The sequence below is a fragment of the Ranitomeya variabilis genome, chromosome 1, assembly GCF_051348905.1.
Source record: "Ranitomeya variabilis isolate aRanVar5 chromosome 1, aRanVar5.hap1, whole genome shotgun sequence".
Taxonomy (NCBI): Eukaryota; Metazoa; Chordata; class Amphibia; order Anura; family Dendrobatidae; genus Ranitomeya; species Ranitomeya variabilis.
In genome coordinates this window covers 1,168,058,504-1,168,081,136 of record NC_135232.1, presented here as the reverse complement: position 1 = coordinate 1,168,081,136, position 22,633 = coordinate 1,168,058,504, and positions in this window count along the sequence as shown.

Here is a 22,633-nt window from a genome sequence, read left to right as displayed (position 1 = left end):
ACACCGAAGAATGAACCTCGGAAATAACTCTGCTGGTCCATCTATCCGGGACAAACAGTCTCTCCGGTGGACAACGTTCAGGTCTATCCGCCTGAAACTCCTGCAGCACTCGTCGCAAATCTGGGGAGATGGCAGACAAAATCACCCCTTCTCTGAGGATACCAGCTGGCTCTGAATCACCAGGAGAGTCAGGCACAAAACTCCTAGAAAGAGCATCAGCCTTCACATTCTTCGAACCAGGCAAGTATGAGACCACGAAATCAAAACGAGAGAAAAACAACGACCAACGAGCCTGTCTAGGATTCAGCCGCTTGGCCGACTCGAGATAAATCAAATTCTTGTGATCAGTCAAGACCACCACACGATGCTTAGCTCCCTCGAGCCAATGTCGCCACTCCTCAAATGCCCACTTCATAGCCAACAACTCCCGATTGCCAACATCATAATTCCGCTCGGCAGGCGAAAACATTCTTGAAAAGAAAGCACATGGCTTCATCACAGAGCCATCAGAGCTTCTCTGCGACAAAACAGCCCCCCGCTCCAATCTCAGAAGCATCAACCTCGACCTGGAAAGGAAGGGAGACGTCTGGCTGACATAAGACCGGAGCCGAAGAGAACCGGCGCTTCAGCTCCCGAAAGGCCTCCACAGCCGCAGGAGACCAATTAGTAACATCAGAACCCTTCTTGGTCAAATCCGTCAATGGCTTAACAACACCAGAAAAATTAGCGATGAAGCGACGGTAAAAATTAGCAAAACCCAAGAACTTCTGAAGACTCTTAACAGATGTAGGCTGAGTCCAGTCATGAATAGCCTGAACCTTGACTGGGTCCATCTCAATAGCAGAAGGAGAAAAAATGAAACCCAAAAAAGAGACCTTCTGGACTCCAAAAAGACATTTTGAGCCCTTCACAAATAAAGCATTGGCACGCAGGACCTGAAACACCATCCTGACCTGCTTAACATGGGACTCCCAATCATCCGAAAAAACCAGAATATCATCCAGATACACAATCATAAATTTATCCAGAAATTCGCGGAAGATGTCGTGCATAAAGGACTGAAAGACAGAAGGAGCGTTAGAAAGTCCAAAAGGCATCACCAAGTACTCAAAATGGCCTTCGGGCGTATTAAATGCAGTTTTCCATTCATCACCCTGCTTAATACGCACAAGGTTATACGCACCACGAAGATCTATCTTGGTGAACCAACTAGACCCCTTAATGCGAGCAAACAGATCAGATAACAATGGCAAAGGATACTGAAATTTGACCGTGATTTTGTTTAGAAGGCGATAATCAATACAAGGTCTCAAGGAACCATCCTTCTTAGCCACAAAAAAGAACCCCGCACCAAGAGGGGAGGAGGAGGGGCGAATAAGTCCTTTCTCCAAAGACTCCTTTATATAACTCCGCATAGCAGCATGCTCCGGCACTGACAAATTGAAAAGTCGTCCCTTAGGAAACTTACTACCAGGAATCAAATTTATAGCACAATCACAATCCCTATGAGGAGGTAGAGAACTGAGTTTGGGCTCATCAAATACATCCTGGTAATCTGACAAAAACGCAGGGACCTCAGAAGGAGTGGATGAAGCAATTGACACCACAGGACCATCGCCATGAATTCCCTGACAACCCCAACTTGACACAGACATTGCTTTCCAATCCAGGACTGGATTATGAGTCTGCAACCATGGCAGGCCCAACACGACAACATCATGCAAATTATGCAATACAAGAAAGCGAATCACCTCCTGATGAACAGGAGTCATGCACATGGTCACTTGTGTCCAGTACTGAGGTTTATTCGTAGCCAATGGTGTAGCATCAATTCCCCTTAGTGGAATAGGGAATTTTAAAGGCTCCAAAACAAAACCACAGCGCCTGGCAAATGACAAATCCATCAGACTCAGGGCAGCACCTGAATCCACAAAAGCCATAACCGGGTAAGATGACAGGGAACAAATCAGGGTAACAGACAAAATAAACTTAGGCTGTAAAGTACCGATGGTGACAGATTTATCAATCTTTTTTGTGCGCTTAGAGCATGCTGAGATAACATGAGCTGAGTCACCACAGTAAAAGCACAACCCATTTTGCCGTCTATAATTTTGCCGTTCACTTCTGGTCAGAATTCTATCACATTGCATAGACTCAGGTGTCTGTTCAGAAGACACCGCCAAATGGTGCGCAGGTTTGCGCTCCCGCAAACGCCGATCAATCTGAATGGCCAGAGTCATTGACTCATTCAGACCTGCAGGCGTAGGGAACCCCACCATGACATTCTTAATGGCTTCAGAAAGACCTTTTCTGAAATTTGCAGCCAGGGCACACTCATTCCATTGAGTAAGCACCGACCATTTCCGAAATTTCTGGCAGTACACCTCTGCATCATCTTGCCCCTGAGAGAGGGCCAACAACGCTTTTTCAGCCTGGTTCTCAAGATTAGGTTCCTCATAGAGCAATCCAAGGGCCAGAAAAAACGCATCCACACTGAGCAACGCAGGATCCCCTGGAGCCAATGCGAAAGCCCAATCTTGAGGATCGCCACGCAAGAAAGAAATAATAATCTTAACTTGCTGAACAGAATCCCCAGAGGAACGAAATTTCAAAGAAAGAAACAACTTGCAATTGTTCTTAAAATTCAGGAACCTAGATCTATCTCCAGAAAACAACTCCGGAATAGGTATTCTAGGCTCCGACATAGGACTGTGCACAACAAAATCCTGAATACTTTGTACCCTTGCAGCAAGATGATCTACACTGGAGGCTAAACTCTGGATATCCATATCAGCAGCTGAACTCAGAGCCACACCAAGATTAAGAGGAGGAGAGAAGCCAGACACACAGCAGCTAGGCACACGGCAGCAAAAAAAAAAAAAAATATATCTCCAAGCTTCTTTTCTCCTGCTTCTGCCATGCAATTAACTCTTTATAGGCCGGCTGTACTGTTATGATCCTAGTGGCAAGGATCGCAGGTCAGACTAGCTAAGTAACAGAACAGACTACTAGCTCTGGGGAAGTGGTAACTAGATTGACCGCAACCTGATCCTATCCGTAAACAACTATAGGCAGCCGTGGAACGTTACCTAAAAAATCCTAGACGTCTCGTCACGGCCTGAGAAACTGACTATTCCTAGAGGGAAAGTAAGTCCTCACTTGCCTCAGTGGAAGACCCCAAAGATATAGAATAGCCCCCCACAAATAATAACGGTGAGTTAAGGGGAAAGCACAAACGCAGAGATGAAATCAGATTTAGCAAATGAGGCCCGCTAATACTAGATAGCAGAAAATAGGAAGGAAACTGTGCGGTCAATAAAAAACCCTATTCAAAATATCCACGCAGAGATTGCTCGAGCCCCCGCACCAACTAACGGTGCGGGGGAAGCAACTACGTACCCCAGAGCTTACCAGCAAAAAGAAATCACATGTTAGCAAGCTGGACTAGACTCATCATACACAGAAATCATATTGCAGGCAGATGAGCAAAAAATATTCAAACAGAACTTAGCTTATCCTGAAGAGGCAGAAAACGAGATAATCAGGAGTAATCAGAATAGCACTGAATACATTGACAGCCGGCAACAAGTGGAAGTGAAGCAGAGCTAAATAGGAGCCTCCCTGGTGAATAACGAGGCAGCTGATCCAGCAGACCCGCAGGATAATAAACCAAACCACCAGGGGGAGCCAAAAAACCAAAGTCACACAATACCATCTGTGACCACAAGAGGGAGCCTGAAAACGGAGTTCACAACAGGGGGGAAGCTGGGCCATGCATACAAGGAGGTGGGGGAGAGCTGAGCCATTCATATAAGGGGGAGGAAAGCTGAGCTATTCATACAAGGGGGAGGAAAGCTGAGCCATTCATACAAGGGAGGGGGGGGGGAACTGAGCCATTCATACAAGGGGGGAGCTGAGCCATTCATACAAGGGGGAGGAAAGCTGAGCCATTCATACAAGGGGGAGGAAAGCTGAGCCATTCATACAAGGGGGGGGAGAGCTGAACCATTCATACAAGGGGGGGGGAGAGCTGAGCCAATCATACAAGGGGGGGAGCTGAGCCATTCATACAAGGGGGAGGAAAGCTGAGCCATTCATACAAGGGGGGGAGAGCTGAACCATTCATACAAGGGGGGGACAGCTGAGCCATTCATACAAGGGGGAGGAAAGCTGAGCCATTCATACAAGGGGGGAGCTGAGCCATTCATATAAGGGGGAGGAAAGCGGAGCCATTCATACAAGGGGGGAGAGCTGAGCCATTCATACAAGGGGGGAGAGCTGAGCCATTCATATAAGGGGGGAGAGCTGAGCCATTCATATAAGGGGGAGGAAAGATGAGCCATTCATACAAGGGGGGGAGCTGAGCCATTCATATAAGGGGGGGGGGAAGCTGAGACATTGATACAAGGGGGGTGGAGAGCTGAGCCATTCATACAAGGGGGAGGAAAGCTGAGCCATTCATACAAGGGGGGGGAGAGCTGAACCATTCATACAAGGGGGGGGAGAGCTGAGTCATTCATACAAGGGGGAGGAAAGCTGAGCCATTCATACAAGGGGGAGGAAAGATTCCAACAAGGGGGGGGAGCTGAACCATTCATATAAGGGGGGGGGAAGCTGAGACATTGATACAAGGGGGGAGAGCTGAGCCTTTCATACAAGGGGGGGAGAGCTGAGCCATTCATACAAGGGGGAGGAAAGCTGAGCCATTGATACAAGGGGGGAGAGCTGAGCCTTTCACACAAGGGGGGAGGAAAGCGGAGCCATTCATACAAGGGGGAGGAGAGCTGAGCCATTCATACAAGGGGGGGGGGAGAGCTGCGCCATTCATACAAGGGAGGGGGGGAAACTGAGCCATTCATACAAGGGGGAGGAAAGCTGAGCCATTCATACAAGGGGGAGGAGAGCTGAGCCATTCATACAAGGGGGGCAAAGTTGGGCCATTCATACAAGGGGGAAACTGAGCCATTCATACAAGATGGGAGGGGGGAACAATTTGAATGGGGATGGAGGGATTTATTGTGTGTGGGGACAATTGAGTGAGGATAGGGGGATTTATTATGTGTGGGGAGAATTGGAGTGGGGATGGGGGATTTAATGTGTGGGAGGATTTTTGAGGACACAAAATGAAGAGCAAAGGGGGAGATGGGGAAACAGTACTGGGGAATGGGGGGCATGTATGAGGAAACAGTACTAGGCAATGGGGGCATGTATGAGGAATTAGTAGGGGGGAATGGGGGCATGTATGAGGAAACAGTACTGGGGAATGGGGGGCATGTATGGGCAATGGGGGGCATGTATGAGGAAACAGTACGGGGGATGGGTGCAGACAGTATGGGGAGCGAACGGGGGAATGTATGTGGACACAGTATCAATAGTGATGTGAAAAATGTATGTGGATAGAGTATGGGGAGTGAGGGTGATGGGATGTGTGCAGACACACTATGGGGAGTCAGGTGCACAGGCAGTATAGAAAGCGAGGGGGTAAATATATGAGGAGACAGTATGGTGAACAGGAGGGATGTGAGAGGAGACAGTATGAGGAGGGAGGGGAATAGTGTGATGATACAGTATAGAATAGAAACTGAGTAGTGGGTTCGCAGCATGGGGGACAGTGTAAAGGCACAGCCAGGAGGGGACAGTATACCAAGGAGGGGGAGTGTGATGAGAGTACAGTATAAATACTAGGCCCTATAGGGGGGACACAATGTGAGAGGACAGTGTGAAGAGGGGGCCGGTATAGAAAGGGGAGGTCAGTGTGAAGAGCATGTACCATAAGAGGGACAGTGTGGGGGTCATATTTTATGCAGACAATATAGTGAGGGGCAATGTTTTATTCAGGAGCATTATAATGACACTTGTATCTTTAAGGGCGTCATGTGGAGATTTTCTGCAAAAGAGCGGAGAAGATGGAAGTCTGCAGAGACGGCTGTGGATGAGAAAACTCATGATGGGATCTGGACAAGATGAAGAAAAGAAGAACGGCTCCAGAGGCGACGTTATCAATCAGGTACCTGGATGTAAATGTTATTTGTGATACTGACTAACTCATGTTTTATTTATGTTAGGAGCATTAAAGGGGATGTCCAGGTTTGTAATGAGTCTCCAGTTATTCTTTGTGACTGCAGACTTCTGAGTTCTCACAGTGCGCACTGCACACTGTCAGGATTGTCTCGTGCCGGCGATTTACATACATGCGGTCACATGCTGTCTAGACATGTGTGGCCTCCGTCAATGAAAATGAACTGAGCGAGGCCGGGCACGTCTAGTCGGAATGTGGTCAGAAGTATACAAATCGCATGCTTGTGCTGACATGACTGTCCACCGGCCAGGGAGAATCCTAAAAGTGTGCAGTGCATGCGTTGTGAGAATTCAGAAGCTGCGATGTCAGGATTCAGCTCTGCAGGTTCCAGTTGGTATCACATGGACATGTCACTCATATGTGATTTTCATACTTGTGGTCCTGTGACATCGAGCTTCTCTTCTGCTTCTCTGTCTTTCACTGAACATTGAGAGCATTAGGAAGAGAAGCTCCTTGGTAAATGACAGTGTGAAAATCGCATGTGTGCTAAGGGGGGGGGAGGGCCCTGGTGCAAGAAACCCTAGATACAGCTCTGCCAATATGCCACTGCGAGCGGTGATTACCGGGTCCGGTGGAGGGAGGTCTGTGGACAGGCAGTGAGGCAGGGACTGAGGGTGTGCACAGAGAGAATGGAGACACGGAGACTGCCCGTCCCGGTCTACGCCGTAGCCTGGAGCCCTCATTATCGTAGGAATATGTCAGGTAATAAATTGTTTTTGTAAAGCTTCATAGTGTAGAATTAGGTCAGAGAGGGATGAGCCAGCAAGGTGCAGGGACAGGTAGTGATGTCTATTTGCGGACATGTGCGGCACTTGCGGTTTTGCACTTGAGACACTGCTAGCAGCATTTTTTCCACTGCTGCAAGTACCGCATTTGCCGGATCGCTGCAAAACCGCCAGTGCCGCACATGTCTGCAAGTCCCATAGGGAATGAATGAGGCCGAACGCAGTGTTGCCGTAAGTGATCCGTTACGCGGCAGATGGGGAAAAACTGCCGGATCTGCTCCAAAAGGCGACTTTCACATCAGCGATTTTTGACAAAGTCACTGCCGATAGTGTCATACTCACCAAAGGGGGAGGCAGCACTAAAAGTGCCTAGGACAGCATAAACTCTAAATACGGCCCTGTATATAATTCCACTTGTGGTAATTCATAGTTTTGATGCCTTCAGTGTGAATGTACAATTTTCATAGTCATGAAAATACAGAAAAATCTTTAAATGAGAAGGTGTGTCCAAACCTTTGCTCTGTACTGTATACAGTGGGTACGGAAAGTATTCACACCTCTTCACATTTTTCACTCTGTTTCATTGCAGCCATTTGGTAGATTCAAAAAAGTTCATTTTTTTCTCATTAATGTCCACTCTGCACCCCATCCTGACTGAAAAAAAAACAGAAATGTAGACATTTTTGCAAATTTAATAAAAAAGAAAAACTAAAATATCACATGGTCATAAGTCTTCAGCCCCTTTGCTCAGACGCTCATATTTAAGTCACATGCCGTCCATTTCCTTGTGATCCTCCTGGAGATGGTTCTACTTGTTCATCGGAGTCCAGCTGTGCTTAATTAAACTGATAGGACTTGATTTGGAAAGGGGCACACCTGTCTATAGAAGATCTCACAGCACACAGTGCATGTCAGACAAAATGAGAATCATGAGGTCAAAGGAACTGGCCAAGGAGCTCAGAGACAGAATTGTGACAAGACACAGATCTGGCCAAGGTTACAGCAGAATTCCTGCAGTACTCAAGGTTCCTAAGAGCACAGTGGCCTCCATAATCCTTAAATGGAAGAAGTTTGGACCACTAGAAGTCTTCCTAGACCTGACCGTCCAGCCAAACTGAGCAATCGTGGAAGAAGAGCCTTGGTGAGAGAGGTAAAGAACCCCAAGATCACTGTAGCTGAGCTCCAGAGATGCAGTAGGGAGATGGGAGAAAATTCCACAAAGTCAACTATCACTGCAGCCCTCCACCAGTCAGGCCTTTATGGCAGAGTGGCCCAATGGAAGCCTCTCCTCAGTGCAAGACATATGAAAGCCGCATAGAATTTGCTAAAAAACACCTGAAGGACTCCCAGACTATGAGAAATAAGATTCTCTGGTCTCATGAGACATAGACCTTTTTTGGTGATAATAATTCTAAGCGGTATGTATAGAGAAAACCAGGCACTGCTCATCACCTCCCCAATACAATCCCAACAGTGAAACATGGTGGAGTCAGCATCATACGATGGGGGGTGTTTTTCAGCTGCAGGGACAGGACGACTGGTTGTGATTGATGGAAACATGAATGCGGCCAAGTACAGAGATATGCTGGATGAAAACCTCTTCCAGAGGGCTCTGGACCTGAGACTTGGCCGAAGGTTCACCTTTCAACAAGACAATGACCCTAAGCACACAGCTAAAATAACAAAGGAGCGGCTTCAGAACAACTCTGTGACCATTCTTGACCGGCCCAGCCAGAGCCCTTACCTAAACCCAATGGAGCATCTCTGGAGAGACCTGAAAATGGCCGTCCACCAACGTTCACCATCCAACATAATTCATAAAAGGGCTGGTCATGGGATGTGGCTTCTGTTTCAGGAAATTATGAGATTTTCTATTTCCGATAAATTTTTGCCCCTGGGGATCACAAGCAGGATACATTGCCGTCATATTTTTTATCATGATTTTCCCGTTACCCGGAGACCATCTATCAGCTGGCTATTTAATTGGAGAGATTCTAGTGAACTTACAGCAAAGTGAGTGAGAGTGTTGTGCCTTTACTCCTACTACAACACTGAAAATCTATTTCTCATAAATATTAGTTTAATGCAGACCCCAATATTTCTAACTTTCCAATGGAGACACAAAGTCTGGGGAAGATCTTTCATCTTAGCAGCGTAGCCTGGAGCGGATACTACTGCTCCTCCTCTAATAAAACAGACACAAAACTTCATGTCCCTTTCCACAATCGGTATCCTGTCTTAATTACCTGTCCTCACCATGGAGTCTGAGTTTCAAAAGGAATTTTAATGAGTTCTGTCACTTCTCAGCTATATGTAATTTCCTCACTTCACATATTTATTATTATTATAGCGCCATTTATTCCATGGCACTTTACATGTGAGGAGGGGTATACATAATAAAAAACAAGTACAGTAGTCTTAAACAATACAAGTTACAACTGGTACAGGAGGGGAGAGGACCCTGCCCGCGAGGGCTCACAATCTACAAGTGTTCAACGGTGTAAGTCTACTACTAACAGAGGTCTAGAATGTCAGCTCTTTTTCCTACTGGGGACTCTGCGTGAGGCGGGGGGTGAGTGCCTCCTCACTGGAGCTGGGTTATGGATCCTAATATGTTCTATAACAGTTAGGGTATGTGTCCACCTTCAGGATGGCCGGCGGTTTGGTCGGAGCGGCAAACCCGCTCAGCGCTAAGCCCCGCCCCCTTCTGTGCTGGATGTGTTCATTGCACACATCCGGGATCATCGCACCCCACGCATAGGGCCCTGTGTTATACCTTGTCACCGCAAGGAACACGGACATGCTGCAATCTTAAAAGACGCGTAGCATGTCCGGACTCGCAGAGCCGACGGATGCGTGTTACCACGCATAGTGGAGACGGGATTTCATAAAATCCCCTAAACTATGCTGGAACATCTGGACGCTGCGTGTTTGACGCTGCGGCCCCACGCAGCGTCAAACATGCAGCGTTTCCTGAACGTGGACACATACCCTAATAGAACAATTTTCTGCAAATTGTTGGAATCAAGGTCATTTAAAAAAGAAAAAAAAAAAAATGTGGCTAGCTTCCAGGAACAACAGAGCCGAGTCAAGTAGACAATCGGGCATAATGCTGTAGCTAAGAGGAGTGTGAGATTAGCAATCTGGCACCAGGCTGTAGCAGAGCTGGATATACAGGTAGTACTCAGAAGAATCAAAGGTGACTAGCCAATCAGGCACCTGGCTATAGCAGAGCTGGATGTGCGGGTAGTACTCAGAAGAATCAAAGGTGACTAGCCAATCAGGCACCTGGCTATAGCAGAGCTGGATGTGCGGGTAGTACTCAGAAGAATCAAAGGTGACTAGCCAATCAGGCACCTGGCTATAGCAGAGCTGGATGTGCGGGTAGTACTCAGAAGAATCAAAAGGTGACTAGCCAATCAGGCACCTGGCTATAGCAGAGCTGGATGTGCGGGTAGTACTCAGAAGAATCAAAGGTGACTAGCAAATCAGGCACCTGGCTATAGCAGAGCTGGATATACAGGTAGTACTCAGAAGAATCAAAAGGTGACTAGCCAATCAGGCACCAGGCTATAGCAGAGCTGGATATACAGGTAGTACTCAGAAGAATCAAAGGTGACTAGCCAATCAGGCACCTGGCTATAGCAGAGCTGGATGTGCGGGTAGTACTCAGAAGAATCAAAGGTGACTAGCCAATCAGGCACCTGGCTATAGCAGAGCTGGATGTGCGGGTAGTACTCAGAAGCAGCAAAGGTGACTAGCAAATCAGGCACCTGGCTATAGCAGAGCTGGATGTGCGGGTAGTACTCAGAAGAATCAAAGGTGACTAGCCAATCAGGCACCTGGCTATAGCAGAGCTGGATGTGCGGGTAGTACTCAGAAGCAGCAAAGGTGACTAGCAAATCAGGCACCTGGCTATAGCAGAGCTGGAAGTGCGGGTAGTACTCAGAAGCAGCAAAGGTGACTAGCCAATCAGGCACCTGGCTATAGCAGAGCTGGATGTGCGGGTAGTACTCAGAAGCAGCAAAGGTGACTAGCAAATCAGGCACCTGGCTATAGCAGAGCTGGATATACAGGTAGTACTCAGAAGAATCAAAAGGTGACTAGCCAATCAGGCACCAGGCTATAGCAGAGCTGGATATACAGGTAGTACTCAGAAGAATCAAAGGTGACTAGCCAATCAGGCACCTGGCTATAGCAGAGCTGGATATACAGGTAGTACTCAGAAGAATCAAAAGGTGACTAGCCAATCAGGCACCAGGCTATAGCAGAGCTGGATATACAGGTAGTACTCAGAAGAATCAAAGGTGACTAGCCAATCAGGCACCTGGCTATAGCAGAGCTGGAAGTGCGGGTAGTACTCAGAAGCAGCAAAGGTGACTAGCCAATCAGGCACCTGGCTATAGCAGAGCTGGATGTGCGGGTAGTACTCAGAAGCAGCAAAGGTGACTAGCAAATCAGGCACCTGGCTATAGCAGAGCTGGATGTGCGGGTAGTACTCAGAAGAATCAAAGGTGACTAGCCAATCAGGCACCTGGCTATAGCAGAGCTGGATGTGCGGGTAGTACTCAGAAGCAGCAAAGGTGACTAGCCAATCAGGCACCTGGCTATAGCAGAGCTGGATGTGCGGGCAGTACTCAAAAGAATCAAAGGTGACTAGCAAATCAGGCACCTGGCTATAGCAGAGCTGGATGTGCGGGTAGTACTCAGAAGTAGCACAGGTGACTAGCCAATCAGGCACCTGGCTATAGCAGAGCTGGATGTGCGGGTAGTACTCAGAAACAGCAAAGGTGACTAGCAAATCAGGCACCTGGCTATAGCAGAGCTGGATATGTAGGTAGTACTCAGAAGAATCAACGGTGACTAGCCAATTAGGCACCTGGCTATAGCAGAGCTGGATGTGCGGGTAGTACTCAGAAGCAGCAAAGGTGACTAGCAAATCAGGCACCTGGCTATAGCAGAGCTGGATGTGCGGGTAGTACTCAGAAGAATCAAAGGTGACTAGCCAATCAGGCACCTGGCTATAGCAGAGCTGGATGTGCGGGTAGTACTCAGAAGCAGCAAAGGTGACTAGCAAATCAGGCACCTGGCTATAGCAGAGCTGGAAGTGCGGGTAGTACTCAGAAGCAGCAAAGGTGACTAGCCAATCAGGCACCTGGCTATAGCAGAGCTGGATGTGCGGGTAGTACTCAGAAGCAGCAAAGGTGACTAGCCAATCAGGCACCTGGCTATAGCAGAGCTGGATGTGCGGGCAGTACTCAAAAGAATCAAAGGTGACTAGCAAATCAGGCACCTGGCTATAGCAGAGCTGGATGTGCGGGTAGTACTCAGAAGTAGCACAGGTGACTAGCCAATCAGGCACCTGGCTATAGCAGAGCTGGATGTGCGGGTAGTACTCAGAAACAGCAAAGGTGACTAGCAAATCAGGCACCTGGCTATAGCAGAGCTGGACGTGCGGGTAGTATTCAGAAGTAGCGAAGCTGACTAGTCAGGCACCTGCCTGTATGAGAACTGTCTGTGCAGATAGTGGTGAGAAGCCACAGTGCTAAGTAGTAAGTGGGGAAGAGGCTGTAGCAGATCTGGGTGTGTGGATAGCGCACTCAAAAAGTTATTTCAACTTTTAGTTGTTTTTTTTTCCGTAACTTACTTTTTACTGTCTTTGTGTTGAGTATGTGATCGTCCGCTCGCTTGTGCTATATACATACAGTGATACCTCAGCATCGCTGCAGATAGCAGAAATCACAGTCTCCTTTGAAGCTTGGGCACAGGCAGGGAAAGGAGCTCTAATGAAAAAGCACGGGGTCATCAGCTGACCTCTAGTTGTTATGACAACCCATCGGTGACCCGCGATCACGTCATGAGCGCACCAATAGGCGGAGTGTTAATGACGCATGTGCTCAATGCTAAATGATAGCGGCATTTACCAGTCATGGACGGAGCATTGCTCCCCCTGCGATAATTAGCACAGACAATACACCCGCTATCGACATGCGTCATACATATACGGCGGATATCATGAAGGAGTTAAGGAAGGGCTGAGTAAGCAAGCGGGCACCTTGCTATAGGAGAGGTGGATGTGCGGATAGTGCCGAGACGTAGCAGAGCTGGATGAGGATTGCGCTCAGAAGTAGCAGAGCTGCAGATGAGGATTGCACTCAGAAGTAGCAGAGCTGGATATGAGGATTGCACTCAGAAGTAGCAGAGTTGGATATGAGGATTGCGCTCAGAAGTAGCAGAGCTGGATATGAGGATTGCGCTCAGAAGTAGCAGAGCTGGATATGAGGATTGCGCTCAGAAGTAGCAGAGCTGGATATGAGGATTGCGCTCAGAAGTAGCAGAGCTGCATATGAGGATTGCGCTCAGAAGTAGCAGAGCTGGATATGAGGATTGCGCTCAGAAGTAGCAGAGCTGGATATGAGGATTGCGCTCAGAAGTAGCAGAGCTGGATATGAGGATTGCGCTCAGAAGTAGCAGAGCTGGATATGAGGATTGCGCTCAGAAGTAGCAGAGCTGGATATGAGGATTGCGCTCAGACGTAGCAGAGCTGGATGAGGATTGCGCTCAGAAGTAGCAGAGCTGCAGATGAGGATTGCGCTGAGAAGTAGCAGAGCTGGATATGAGGATTGCACTCAGAAGTAGCAGAGTTGGATATGAGGATTGCGCTCAGAAGTAGCAGAGCTGGATATGAGGATTGCGCTCAGAAGTAGCAGAGCTGGATATGAGGATTGCGCTCAGAAGTAGCAGAGCTGGATATGAGGATTGCGCTCAGAAGTAGCAGAGCTGGATATGAGGATTGCGCTCAGAAGTAGCAGAGCTGCATATGAGGATTGCGCTCAGAAGTAGCAAAGCTGGATATGAGGATTGCGCTCAGAAGTAGCAGAGCTGGATATGAGGATTGCGCTCAGAAGTAGCAGAGCTGGATATGAGGATTGCGCTCAGAAGTAGCAGAGCTGGATATGAGGATTGCGCTCAGAAGTAGCAGAGCTGGATATGAGGATTGCGCTCTGAAGTAGCAGAGCTGGATATGAGGATTGTGCTCTGAAGTAGCAGAGCTGGATATGAGGATTGCGCTCAGAAGTAGCAGAGCTGGATATGAGGATTGCGCTCTGAAGTAGCAGAGCTGGATATGAGGATTGCGCTCTGAAGTAGCAGAGCTGGATGAGGATTGCGCTCAGAAGTAGCAGAGCTGGATATGAGGATTGCGCTCAGAAGTAGCAGAGCTGCATATGAGGATTGCGCTCTGAAGTAGCAGAGCTGGATATGAGGATTGCGCTCAGAAGTAGCAGAGCTGGATATGAGGATTGCGCTCAGAAGTAGCAGAGCTGGATATGAGGATTGCGCTCAGAAGTAGCAGAGCTGGATGAGGATTGCGCTCTGAAGTAGCAGAGCTGGATATGAGGATTGCGCTCAGAAGTAGTGGAGCTGGATATGAGGATTGCGCTGAGAAGTAGCAGAGCTGGATGAGGATTGCGCTCAGAAGTAGCAGAGCTGGATATGAGGATTGTGCTCAGAAGTAGCAGAGCTGGATATGAGGATTGCGCTCAGAAGTAGCAGAGCTGGATATGAGGATTGCGCTCAGAAGTAGCAGAGCTGGATATGAGGATTGCGCTGAGAAGTAGCAGAGCTGGATGAGGATTGCGCTCAGAAGTAGCAGAGTTGGATATGAGGATTGTGCTCAGAAGTAGCAGAGCTGGATATGAGGATTGCGCTCAGAAGTAGCAGAGCTGGATATGAGGATTGCGCTCAGAAGTAGCAGAGCTGGATATGAGGATTGCGCTCAGAAGTAGCAGAGCTGGATATGAGGATTGCGCTGAGAAGTAGCAGAGCTGGATGAGGATTGCGCTCAGAAGTAGCAGAGCTGGATATGAGGATTGCGCTCAGAAGTAGCAGAGCTGGATATGAGGATTGCGCTCAGAAGTAGCAGAGCTGGATATGAGGATCGCGCTCTGAAGTAGCAGAGCTGGATATGAGGATCGCGCTCAGAAGTAGCAGAGCTGGATATGAGGATTGCGCTCAGAAGTAGCAGAGCTGGATATGAGGATTGCGCTCAGAAGTAGCAGAGCTGGATATGAGGATTGCGCTCAGAAGTAGCAGAGCTGGATATGAGGATTGCGCTCAGAAGTAGCAGAGCTGGATATGAGGATCGCGCTCAGAAGTAGCAGAGCTGGATATGAGGATTGCGCTCAGAAGTAGCAGAGCTGGATATGAGGATTGCGCTCAGAAGTAGCAGAGCTGGATATGAGGATTGCGCTCAGAAGTAGCAGAGCTGGATATGAGGATTGCGCTCAGAAGTAGCAGAGCTGGATATGAGGATTGCGCTCAGAAGTAGCAGAGCTGGATATGAGGATTGCGCTCAGAAGTAGCAGAGCTGGATATGAGGATTGCGCTCAGAAGTAGCAGAGCTGGATATGAGGATTGCGCTCAGAAGTAGCAGAGCTGGATATGAGGATTGCGCTCAGAAGTAGTGATGAGTGAATTTGTTCTGAAAATGATCTCCAAACATAGATTCGCCACGATTATGGCATTCAGATTCGTGATCGGAAATCCCAGCAAAATGTTATAATATTGGTAACATTTGGTAAAAGTGCAGGAAAATATTTGCATTGCCAGAAGCGTATTTTCAGCACTTTAGCAGCGATAACGGTGGTGTTTTGTGAGCGTGTGGTTGATGAGGGGTTTGCAGAGCTCAGAGGCGCCGTGGGTGCACATTGTGGGTGTTTCCTGCACCGATTGGCTAGCCGCAATGTCCTGACACCACGGCTTGTGTCATTGGCTGCTGAAATCACATGTCCCTCTCTATATAAATAGCGGACATCTTGTTTCAGCGCCATTTTGACACTAACATCGCAGAGGCTGCTCCTGACGCTGGCACTGTTAGCAGCGAGATTTTAGATAGTTAGCTAGGCCCCTTTCACACATCAGTTTTTCACAATCTGCGAGGGATCCATTGAGCAAACAGACTGTGACTGTCGGCAAAAAACTGATGTGTGACAAGGGCCTTAGGTGGTTGTATATCAATCAGATGGTGCAGCTAGATAGTGTCCAGTGTGGCTGTAAATTTACCTTCCGGAATATGTTTTTTTGGCCATTACTGAGGTCTGTAGCATCGCTTGGAAAACTGATTGACAGGTTGGTTACACTTGTCAGGCATAGTGTTTGACAAGTGTGACCAACTTTTTACTATTGATGCTGCCTATGCAGCATCAATAGTAAAAAGATCTAATGTTAAAATAATAAAAAATCGTGATATTCTCACCTTCCTGGGAACGGATGCTCCCGTTCCCAATAATGCCTAGCGGCAATGACCCCCAGATGACGTAGTAGTCTCGCGAGACCCACATCATCACAGGTCATTGCCACAAAGCATCACTGGGAACGGGAGCATCGCGAGGAGCGGGAAGACGGCCGGGGACACCGGAATGTGAGAATATCACGATTTTTTATTTTAATTTTTTTTTTTTAAACAATTATATGGTTCCCAGGGCCTGGAGGAGAGTCTCCCCTGGGTACCAACCGCACATGATTCGCTTACTTCCCGCATGCTGGGCATAGCCACATGCGGAAAGTAAGCGGATCAATGCATTCCTGTGTGTGCTGAATTACTGCGATTCTGCACAAAGAATAAACATGCTGCGTTTTTTCCCGGAATGCGATTCCGCCACGGAAAAAATCACAGCATGTGCACAAAAAATGCGGAATTCATTCTAATAATAGGATGCTTAATGTATGCGTTTTTTTGCGAAAAACGCAAAAAAACAAACAAAAATTCCTCAACGTGTGCACATAGCCTTAGTGTGTGACAGCTACCAAACAAAAAACCCCACTAGAAATAGTAAATCAAACCCCCCTTTATCACCCCCTTAGTTAGGGAAAAATAATAAAACAAAAAAAAGTGTATTTATCTTAATTTTCCCATTAGGGATCGGGCTAAAGTTAGGGTTAAGGTTATGATTTGGATTAGGGTTGTGTTAGGTTTGTGGTTAGGGTTGGGATTAGGGGTGTGTTGGGGTTAGGGTTGGAGTTGGAATTGGGAGGTTTCCACTGTTTAGGCATCAGGGGCTCTCCAAACGCAACATGGCGTCCGATCTCAATTCCAGTCAATTTTACATTGAAAAGTGAAATGGCGCTCCTTCCCTTCCGAGCTCTCCCGTGCGCCCAAACAGTGGTTTACCCCCACATATGGGGTATCAGCGTACTCAGGATAAATAGTACAACAACTTTTGGGGTCCATTTTCTCCTGTTACCCTTGGAAAAATAAAACAAATTGGATCTGAAGTAATTTTTTGTGAAAAAAGTTAAATGTTCATTTTTTAAAAACATTCCAAAAATTCCTGTGAAGCATCTGAAGGGTTAATAAACTTCTTGAATGTGGTTTTGAGCACCTTGAAGGGTGCAGTTTTAGAATGGTGTCACTTTTCGGTATTTTCTATCATATAGACCCCTCAAAGTGACTTCAAATGTGATGTGGTCCCTAACAAAAATGGTGGTGTAAAAATGAGACTTCGCTGGTCAAATTTTAACCATCAGGCAGCCTTTACTATTTTTATAGGGCCATCACTATTCTTAGAGCGCCATCAGCCGGCTATGCTTTGTTGTTCCCATTATTAACCCCTTAATCCCATATGACGTACTATCCCGTCAAGGTGACCTGGGACTTAATTCCCGGTGACGGGATAGAATGTCATACTCGATCGGCCGCGCTCACGGGGGGAGCGCGGCCGATCGCGGCCGGGTGTCAGCTGCCTATCGCAGCTGACATCCGGCACTATGTGCCAGGAGCGGTCACGGACCGCCCCCGGCACATTAACCCCCGGCACACCGCGATCAAACATGATCGCGATGTGCCGGCAGTATAGGGAAGCATAGCGCAGGGAGGGGGCTCCCTGCGGGCTTCCCTGAGACCCCCGGAGCAACGCGATGTGATCGCGTTGCTCCGAGGGTCTCCTACCTCCTTCCTGGCTGCAGGTTCCGGATCCAAGATGGCCGCGGCATCCAGGTCCTGCAGGGAGAAAGGTGGCTTACCGAGCGCCTGCTCAGAGCAGACGCTGGTAAGCCTGCAGCCCTGTCAGTGAGATCGGCGATCTGATAGAGTGCTGTGCACACTATCAGATCATCGATCTGTGATGTCCCCCCCTGGGACAAAGTAAAAAAGTTTTAAAAAAAATTTTCCACATGTGTAAAAAAAAAAAAAAAAAAAAAAAATCCTAAATAAATAATAATAAAAAAATATATATTATTCCCATAAATACATTTCTTTATCTAAATAAAAAAAAAAACAATAAAAGTACACATATTTAGTATCGCCATGTCCGTAACGACCCAACCTATAAAACTGCCCCACTAGTTAACCCCTTCAGTAAACACCGTAAGAAAAAAAAAAAAAGAGGCAAAAAACAACGCTTTATTACCATACCGCCGAACAAAAAGACTGATATAAATAATCATGGTACCGCTGAAAACGTCATCTTGTCCCGCAAAAAACAAGCCGCCATACAGCATCATCAGCAAAAAAATAAAAAAGTTATAGTCCTGAGAATAAAGCGATACCAAAATAATTATTTTTTCCATACAATAGTTTTTATCGTATAAAAGCGCCAAAACATAAAAAAAATGATATAAATGAGGTATCACTGTAATCGTACTGACCCGACGAATAAAACTGCTTTATCAATTTTACCAAACGTGGAACGGTATAAACGCCTCTCCCAAAAGAAATTCATGAATAGCAGGTTTTTGGTCATTCTGCCTCACAAAAATCGGAATAAAAAGTGATCAAAAACGGTCACGTGTCCGAAAATGTTACCAATAAAAACGTCAACTCGTCCCGCAAAAAACAAGACCTCACATGACTCTGTGGAGCAAAATGTGGAAAAATTATAGGTCTCAAAATGTGGAGACGCAAAAACTTTTTTGCTATAAAAAGCGTCTTTTAGTGTGTGACGGCTGCCAATCATAAAAATCCGATATAAAAAACGCTATAAAAGTAAATCAAACCCCCCTTCATCACCCCCTTAGTTAGGGAAAAATAATAAAAATGTATTTATTTCCATGTTCCCATTAGGGCTAGGGTTAGGGCTAGAGTTAGGGTTAGGGCTAGGGTTCGGGTTGGGGCTAAAGTTAGGGTTAGGGCTAGGGTTGGAGGTAAAGTTAGGGTTGGGGCTAAAGTTAGGGTTAGGGTTGGGGCTAAAGTTAGAGTTAGGGTTTGAATTACATTTACGGTTTGGATTAGGGTTGGGATTAGAATTATGGGTGTGTCAGGGCTAGGGGTGTGGTTAGGGTTACCGTTGGGATTAGGGTTAGGGGTGTGTTTGGATTAGGGTTTCAGGTAGAATTGGGGAGTTTACACTGTCCAGGCACATCAGGGGCTCTCCAAACGCGACATGGCGTCCAATCTCAATTCCAGCCAATTCTGCGTTGAAAAAGTAAAACAGTGCTCCTTCCCTTCCGAGCTCTCCCGTGCGCCCAAAAAGGGGTTTACCCCAACATATGGGTTATCAGCGTACTCACGACAAATTGAACAACAACGTCTGGGGTCCAAGTTCTCTTGTTATCCTTGGGAAAATTAAAAATTTGGGGGGCTAAAAATCATTTTTGTGAGAAAAAAAAAGGTGTTTTATTTTCACGGCTCTGCGTTATAAACTGTAGTGAAACACTTGGGGGTTCAAAGTTCTCACAACACATCTAGATAAGTTCCTTGGGAGGTCTAGTTTCCAATATGGGGTCACTTGTGGGGGGTTTGTACTGTTTGGGTACATCAGGGGCTCTGCAAATGCAACGTGACACCTGCAGACCAATCCATTTAAGTCTGCATTCCAAATGGCGCTCCTTCCCTTCAGAGCTCTGTCATGCGCCCAAACAGTGGTTCCCCCCCACATATGGGGTATCAGCGTACTCAGGACAAATTGGACAACAACCTTTGGGGTCTAATTTATCCTGTTACCCTTGTGAAAATACAAAACTGGGGGCTAAAAAATCATTTTTGTGAAAAAAAAAGGAATTTTTATTTTCACGGCTTTGCGTTATAAAGTGTAGTGAAACACTTGGGGGTTCAAAGTTCTCACAACACATCTAGATAAGTTCCTTGGGAGGACTAGTTTCCAATATGGGGTCACTTGTGGGGGGTTTGTACTGTTTGGGTACATCAGGGGCTCTGCAAATGCAACGTGACGGCTGCAGACCAATCCATTTAAGTCTGCATTCCAAATGGCGCTCCTTCCCTTCTGAGCCCTGTCATGCGACCAAACAGTGGTTCCCCCCCACATATGGGGTATCAGCGTACTCAGGACAAATAGGACAACAAATTTTGGGGTCCAATTTATTCTGTTACCCTTGTAAAAATACAAAGCTGGGGGCTAAAAAATCATTTTTGTGAAAAAAAAAAATATATATATTTTCACGGCTCAGCGTTATAATCTGTAGTGAAACACTTGGGGGTTCAAAGCTCTCAAAACACATCTAGATAAGTTCCTTAGGGGGTCTACTTTCCAAAATGGTGTCACTTGTGGGGGGTTTCAATGTTTAGGCACATCAGGGGCTCTCCAAACGCAGCATGGCGTCCCATCTCAATTGCAGTCAATTTTGCATTGAAAAGTCAAATGGCGCTCCTTCCCTTCCAAGCTCTGCCATGCGCCCAAACAATGGTTTACACCCACATATGGGGTATCAGCGTAATCAGGACAAATTGCACAACATTTTTTGGGGTCCAATTTCTTCTCTTACCCTTGGGAAAATAAAAAATTGGGGGCGAAAAGATATTTTTTGTGAAAAAATATGATTTTTTATTTTTACGGCTCTGCATTATAAACTTCTGTGAAGCACTTGGTGGGTCAAAGTGCTCATCACACATCTAGATAAGTTCCTTAGGGGGTCTACTTTCCAAAATGGTGTCACTTGTAGGGGGTTTCAGTGTTTAGGCACATCAGGGGCTCTCCAAAGGCAACATGGCGTCTCATCTCAATTCCAGTCAATTTTGCATTGAAAAGTCAAATGGTGCTCCTTCCCTTCCAAGCTCTGCTATGCGCCCAAACAATGGTTTACACCCACATATGGGGTATCAGCGTACTCAGGACAAATTGTACAACATTTTTGGGGGTCCATTTTCTCCTGTTACCCTTGGTAAAATAAAACAAATTGGAGCTGAAATAAATTTTGTGTGAAAAAAAGTTAAATGTTCATTTTTATTTAAACATTCCAAAAATTCCTGTGAAACACCTGAAGGGTTAATAAACTTCTTGAATGTGGTTTTGAGCACCTTCAGAGGTGCAGTTTTTAGAATGGTGTCACACGTGAGTATTTTCTATCATATAGACCCCTCAAAATGACTTCAAATGAGATGTGGTCCCTAAAAAAAAATGGTGTTGTAAAAATGAGAAATTGCTGGTCAACTTTTAACCCTTATAACTCCGTCACAAAAAAAAATTTTGGTTCCAAAATTGTGCTGATGTAAAGTAGACATGTGGGAAATGTTACTTATTAAGTATTTTGCGTGACATATGTCTGTGATTTAAGGGCATAAAAATTCAAAGTTGGAAAATTGCGAAATTTTCAAAATTTTCGCCAAATTTCCATTTTTTTCACAAATAAACGCAAGTTATATCAAATAAATTTTACCACTAACATGAAGTACAATATGTCACGAGAAAACAATTGTCAGAATCGCCAAGATCCGTCAAAGCGTTCCAGAGTTATAGCCTCATAAAGGGACAGTGGTCAGAATTGTAAAAATTGGCCCGGTCATTAACGTGCAAACCACCCTCGGGGCTTAAGGGGTTAAACAGTGGGTCGCCTATACTGTTATTGCCTATGCAGTGAGTGGCAGGGCTGCCAAAAATTAGGACGTACCCCAATACCCCTTTGAAGAGACGTACAGGAGGGCCTCATGAAAAAATGTTCCATAAGGAAGAGGGTCTCCCATATTGTTTGCCTATGCAGTGAATGCAAGAACTGACAAAAATTTGACCTACTCCAATGCCCCTTTGAAGAAACATAGAGGGCCTTATGAAAAAATGTTCCCATTATGAAGAATTGGGTCTGCCATAGTGTTTGCCTATGTAGTGAATGCAAGGGCTGCCAAATTTTTTGAGGCACTCCTATGCCCCTTGGAAGAGACTTGGAGGGCCTCATAAAAAATGTTCCCATTAGAAAGGAGCGGGTCTCCTATACTTGTAATGCCCATGCACTAAGTGTATGGGCTGACAAACATTTACCCCTGGAGCTTATACATGAACATACTGTATAACAGTTTTTTTACGTGCATCATAAACTTCCTTTAAAAAAAATGATGTGGGAGTTGCATCACGGACCATGGTCACCCTGGTGATATGGTGGTGTAGAATGAGGATGAGAAGGACAACAGCAAATAGCCAAAATCAGGAAGTGTATACCCATGTTTGGGTGTGAAGAGGTGCATGGGAATAGGCCTCAAAAAAAAGACACTGGATTTTAGTTTATGCTACGCTGCTATCATTCGGTGGTGTAGAGAAGTCTGGCCCAATCCAGTCTTTGCTCATTTTTATAAAAGAGTCAGCCTGTCAGCATTTTCAGTTGTCAGGCGGATGCGCTTATCAGTTAAAATTCCACCAGCGGCACTAAAAACCCACTCTGACAAAATGCTAGTGGCAGGGCAGGCCAGGACCTCCAAGGCATAGCGAGCCAGTTATGTCACGTGTCCAGCTTGGAAACTCAATAATTATAAGGCACAGAGGAATCACGGAGGAAGTTGGTAGGGTCAGCAAGGCACTCCCTCAGCATATTCCCAAGCTTTGCACTCCTTGTGAAAGCACCCTGCGCCTCAGGGCCAGTGCGATGGGAGGGTCTGAGAAAACTCTTC